Raw genomic sequence first — 6,591 nt, forward strand, 5'->3', positions numbered from 1 at the left:
GTAAGGAATGTCTAAAGTCGTGCGGGGCCGACTATATTATACCCTGCACCACTTTGTAGATCTAAATTTTCGATACCATATCACACCCGTCAAATGAGTTGGGGGCTATATATAAAGGTTTGTCCCAAATACATACATTTAAATATCACTCGATATGGACAGAATTTGATAGACTTCTACAAAATCTATAGACTCAAAATGTAAGTCGGCTAATTCACTAGGGTGGAACACAATGTTAGTAAAAAACAAGTATATACGGCCGTAAGTTCGGCCAGGCCGAAGCTTATGTACCCTCCATCATGGATTGCGTAGAAACTTCTTCTAAACACTGCCACCCACAATCGAATTACTTAAGTTGCGGTAACGCTTGCCGATGGCAAGGTATCTTAAAACCTCTTAACACCATCTTCTAAATTGTATGTAAGTCCATACGTGGTATATATTAAATCAAAAAAGATCGATCCAATACGTATGTTATTCAGTTTGACAAAGTAGACATAAAATTTTGACAAAATTTTCTACAGAAATAAAATTTTAACAAAATTTTCTATAGAAATAAAATTTTCACAAAATTTTCTATAGAAATAACAATTTTCACAAAATTTTCTATAGAAAGAAAATTTTGACAAAAATGTCTACAGAAATAAAATTTTAACAAAATTTTCTATAGAAATAAACTTTTGACAAAATTTTCTATAGAAATAAAATATTGGTAGATTATTTTTGGTTCGAGTGGCAACCATGATTATGAACCGAATAAAATTTGAACAAAATTTTCTAAAAAAATAAAATTTTGACAATGATGAAAATTTTATTATGAACCGAATAAAATTTTAACAAAATTTTCTCTAGAAATAAAATTTTGACAAAATTTTCTATAGAAATAAAATTTTGGTAGATTATTTTTGGCTCTAGTGGCAACCATGATTATGAACCGATATGGACCAATTTTTGTGTGATTGGACCAATTTTGGTATGGTTGTTAGCGACCATATACTAACACCACGTTCCTAATTTGAACCGGATCGGATGAATTTTGCTCCTCCAAGAGTCTCCGGAGGTCAAATCTGGAGAACGTTTTATATGGGGGCTATATATAATTATGGACAGATATGGACCAATTTGTGCACGGTTGCTAGAGACCATATACCAATACCATGTACCAAATTTCAGCCGGATCGGATGAAATTTGCTTCTCTTAGAGGCTCCGCAACACAAATCTGGGGATCGGTTTATATGTGCGCTATATATAATTATGGACCGATGTGGACCAATTTTTGCACGGTTGCTAGAGACCATATACCAATACCATGTACCAAATTTCAGCCGGATCGGATGCAATTTGCTTCTCTTTGAGGCTTCGCAAGCCAAATCTGGAGATCGGTTTATATGTGGGCTATATATAATTATGGACCGATGTGGACCAATTTTTGCATGATTGTTAGAGACCATATACCAACACCATGTACCAAATTTCAGCCGGATCGGATGAAATATGCTTCTCTTAGAGGCTCCACAAGCCAAATCTGGGGATCGGTTTATATGGGGGCTATATATAATTAAGGACCGATATGGACCAATTTTTGCACGGTTGTTAGAGAACATATACCAATACCATGTACCAAATTTCAGCCGGATCGGATGCAATTTGCTTCCCTTTGAGGCTTCGCAAGCCAAATCTGGAGATCGGTTTATATGGGGTCTATATATAATTATGGTCCGATGTGGACCAATTTTTGCATGGTTGTTAGAGACCATATACCAACATCATGTACTAAATTTTAGCCGGATCGGATGAAATTTGCTTCTCTTTGAGGCTCCGCAAGCCAAATCTGGGGATCGGTTTATATGGGGGCTATATATAATTATGGACCGATGTGGACCAATTTTTGCATGATTGTTAGAGACCATATACCAACACCATGTACCAAATTTCAGCCGGATCGGATGAAATATGCTTCTCTTAGAGGCTCCACAAACCAAATCCGGGGATCGGTTTATATGGGGGCTATATATAATTAGGGACCGATATGAACCAATTTTTGCATGGTTGTTAGATACCATATACCAACATCATGTACCAAATTTCAGCCGGATCGGATGAAATTTTCTTCTCTTTGAGGCTCCGCAAGCCGCATCTGGGGATCGGTTTATATGGGGGCTATATATAATTATGGACCGATGTGGACCAATTTTTGCAAGGTTGTTAGAGACCATATACCAACACCATGTACCAAATTTCAGCCGGATCGGATGAAATTTGCTTCTCTTTTAGGCTCCGCAAGCCAAATCTGGGGATCGGTTTATATGGGGGGCTATATATAATTATGGACCGATGTGGACCAATTTTTGCATGGTTGTTAGAGACCATATACCAACACCATGTACCAAATTTCAGCTGGATCGGATGAAATATGTTTCTGTTAGAGGCTCCACAAGCCAAATCTGAGGATCCCTTTATATGGGGGCTATACGTAAAAGTGGACCGGTATGGCCCATTTTCAATACCATCCGACCTACATCGATAACAACTACTTGTGCAAAGTTTCAAGTCGATAGCTTGTTTCGTTCGGAAGTTAGCGTGATTTCAACAGACGGACGGACGGACGGACGGACATGCTCAGATCGACTCAGAATTTCACCACGACCCAGAATATATATACTTTGTGGGGTCTTAGAGCAATATTTCGATGTGTTACAAACGGAATGACAAAGTTAATATACCCCCATCCTATGATGGAGGGTATAAAAATTTACGTATTATATTATTATACCCTCCATCATAGGATGGGGGTATATTAACTTTGTCATTCCGTTTGTAACACATCGAAATATTGCTCTAAGACCCCATAAAGTATATATATTCTGGGTCGTGGTGAAATTCTGAGTCGATCTGAGCATGTCCGTCCGTCCGTCCGTCCGTCCGTCTGTTGAAATCACGCTAACTTCCGAACGAAACAAGCTATCGACTTGAAACTTTGCACAAGTAGTTGTTATCGATGTAGGTCGGATGGTATTGAAAATGGGCCATACCGGTCCACTTTTACGTATAGCCCCCATATAAAGGGATCCTCAGATTTGGCTTGTGGAGCCTCTAACAGAAACATATTTCATCCGATCCAGCTGAAATTTGGTACATGGTGTTGGTATATGGTCTCTAACAACCATGCAAAAATTGGTCCACATCGGTCCATAATTATATATAGCCCCCCATATAAACCGATCCCCAGATTTGGCTTGCGGAGCCTAAAAGAGAAGCAAATTTCATCCGATCCGGCTGAAATTTGGTACATGGTGTTGGTATATGGTCTCTAACAACCTTGCAAAAATTGGTCCACATCGGTCCATAATTATATATAGCCCCCATATAAACCGATCCCCAGATGCGGCTTGCGGAGCCTCAAAGAGAAGAAAATTTCATCCGATCCGGCTGAAATTTGGTACATGATGTTGGTATATGGTATCTAACAACCATGCAAAAATTGGTTCATATCGGTCCCTAATTATATATAGCCCCCATATAAACCGATCCCCAGATTTGGTTTGTGGAGCCTCTAAGAGAAGCATATTTCATCCGATCCGGCTGAAATTTGGTACATGGTGTTGGTATATGGTCTCTAACAATCATGCAAAAATTGGTCCACATCGGTCTATAATTATATATAGCCCCCATATAAACCGATCCCCAGATTTGGCTTGCGGAGCCTCAAAGAGAAGCAAATTTCATCCGATCCGGCTAAAATTTGGTACATGATGTTGGTATATGGTCTCTAACAACCATGCAAAAATTGGTCCACATCGGACCATAATTATATATAGACCCCATATAAACCGATCTCCAGATTTGGCTTGCGAAGCCTCAAAGGGAAGCAAATTGCATCCGATCCGGCTGAAATTTGGTACATGGTATTGGTATATGTTCTCTAACAACCGTGCAAAAATTGGTTCACATCGGTCCATAATTATATATAGCGCCCATATAAACCGATCCTCAGATTTGGGTTGCGGAGCCTCAAACAGAAGCAAATTTCACCGATCCGCCTGAAATTTGGTACATGATATTGGTATATGGTCTCTAACGACCATGCAAAAATTGGTCCAAATCGGTTCATAATTATATATAGCCCCCATATAAACCGATCCCCAGATTTGGCTTGCGAAGTCTCCAAGAGAAGCAAATTTCATCCAATCCGGTTGTAATTTGGAACATGGTGTTAGTATATGATCTTTAACAACCGTGCCAGAATTGTTCCATATCGGTCCATAATTATATATAGCCCCCATATAAAACGTTCTCCAGATTTGACCTCCGGAGCCTCTTGGAGGAGCAAAATTCGTCCAATCCGGTTCAAATTAGGAACGTGGTGTTAGTATATGGTCGCTAACAACCATACCAAAATTGGTCCAATCACACAAAAATTGGTCCATATCGGTTCATAATCATGGTTGCCACTAGAGCCAAAAATAATCTACCAAAATTTTATTTCTATACAAAATTTTGTCAAAATTTTATTTCTAGAGAACATTTTGTTAAAATTTTATTCGGTTCATAATAAAATTTTCATCATTGTCAAAATTTTATTTCTATAGAAAATTTTGTCAAAATTTTATTTCTATAGAAAATTTTATTCGGTTCATAATCATGGTTGCCACTCGAGCCAAAAATAATCTACCAAGATTTTATTTCTATAGAATATTTTTTCAAAAGTTTATTTCTATAGAATATTTTGTTAAAATTTTATTTCTGTAGAAATGTTTGTCAACATTTTCTTTCTGTAGACAATTTTGTCAAAATTTTTTTTTCTATAGAAAATTTTGTGAAAATTTTATTTCTATAGAAAATTTTGTTAAAATTTTATTTCTGTAGAAAATTTTGTCACAATTTTATGTCAAATTGAATTATATACGTATTGGATCGATCTTTTTTGATTTAATATATACCACGTATGGACTTACATACAATTTAGAAGATGGTGTTAGGAGGTTTTAAGATACCTTGCCATCGGCAAGCGTTACCGCAAGTTAAGTAATTCGATTATGGATGGCAGTGTTTAAAAGAAGTTTCTACGCAATCCATGATGGAGGGTACATAAGCTTCGGCCTGGCCGAGCTTACGGCCGTATATACTTGTTTTTCTATAGAAAATTTTGTGAAAATTTTATTTCTATAGAAAATTTTGTTAAAATTTTATTTCTGTAGAAAATTTTGTCACAATTTTATGTCAAATTGAATTATATACGTATTGGCTCGATCTTTTTTGATTTAATATATACCACGTATGGACTTACATACAATTTAGAAGATGGTGTTAGGAGGTTTTAAGATACCTTGCCATCGGCAAGCGTTACCGCAAGTTAAGTAATTCGATTATGGATGGCAGTGTTTATAAGAAGTTTCTACGCAATCCATGATGGAGGGTACATAAGCTTCGGCCTGGCCGAACTTACGGCCGTATATACTTGTTTGATTTAATATATACCACGTATGGACTTACATACAATTTAGAAGATGGTGTTAGGAGGTTTTAAGATACCTTCGGCAAGCGTTACCGCAACTTAAGTAATTCGATTGTGGATGGCAGTGTTTAGAAGAAGTTTCTACGCAATCCATGATGGAGGGTACATAAGCTTCGGCCTGGCCGAACTTACGGGCGTATATACTTGTTTTATTTTAGTTCATTAGTACAATGAATTATATTATATATATTTAGTTCATTAAAATTCATTATCTAGTATTTTAGTTCATTTATTTAAAAAAAACAAGTATTAACGGCCGTAAGTTCGGCCAGACCGAATCTTATGTACCCTCCAACATGGATTACGTGGAAACTTCTACGAAAGACTCTCATCCACAATCCAATTACGTGGGTTGTGGTAATACTTACCGATGGCAAGGTGTCTTAACTATTCTTGACATCGTCATCTAAATTGTAAGTTAATCCATACGTGGTATATATTAGACAAAAAAGGCAGATTAAATACTTATATAATTCACATCTTGACCGCTATATATAGGGAAGCCAATAAATAATTACGAACCGATATAAACTTTTGCGTGGTAATTAGAGAGCCAGAATTGAAATATGTAGGCTCAATTTATATGGGGGTTATATACAATTATGAACCGATATGGACCAATTTTTGTGTGATTGGGGATCGGTTTATCTGAGGGCTATATATAACTATAGACCGACATGGACCTAGTTAGGCATGGCTTTTAGCGGCCATATACTAGCACAATGTACCAACTCTAAACTAAATCGGATGAAATTTGCTCCTCCAAGAGGCTCCAAAACCAAATCTGGGGGGACCGATATGAACCAATTTTGGCACTGTTGTTAAAGACCATATACTTGCTCCTCCAAGAGGCTCAGGAGGTCAAATCTGGGGATCGGTTTATATGGGGGCTATATATTAGGTTAGGTTATGTGGTAGCCCGATGTATCAGGCTCACTTAGACTATTCAGTCCATTGTGATACCACATTGGTGAACTTCTCTTTTATCACTGAGTGTTCGGTCGAAGCATGAATCGAACCCACGACCTTGTGTATGCAAGGCGGGCATGCTAACCATTGCACCACGGTGGCTGGG

This window comes from Haematobia irritans, chromosome 4, assembly GCF_050003625.1.
Source record: "Haematobia irritans isolate KBUSLIRL chromosome 4, ASM5000362v1, whole genome shotgun sequence".
Classification (NCBI taxonomy): Eukaryota; Metazoa; Arthropoda; class Insecta; order Diptera; family Muscidae; genus Haematobia; species Haematobia irritans.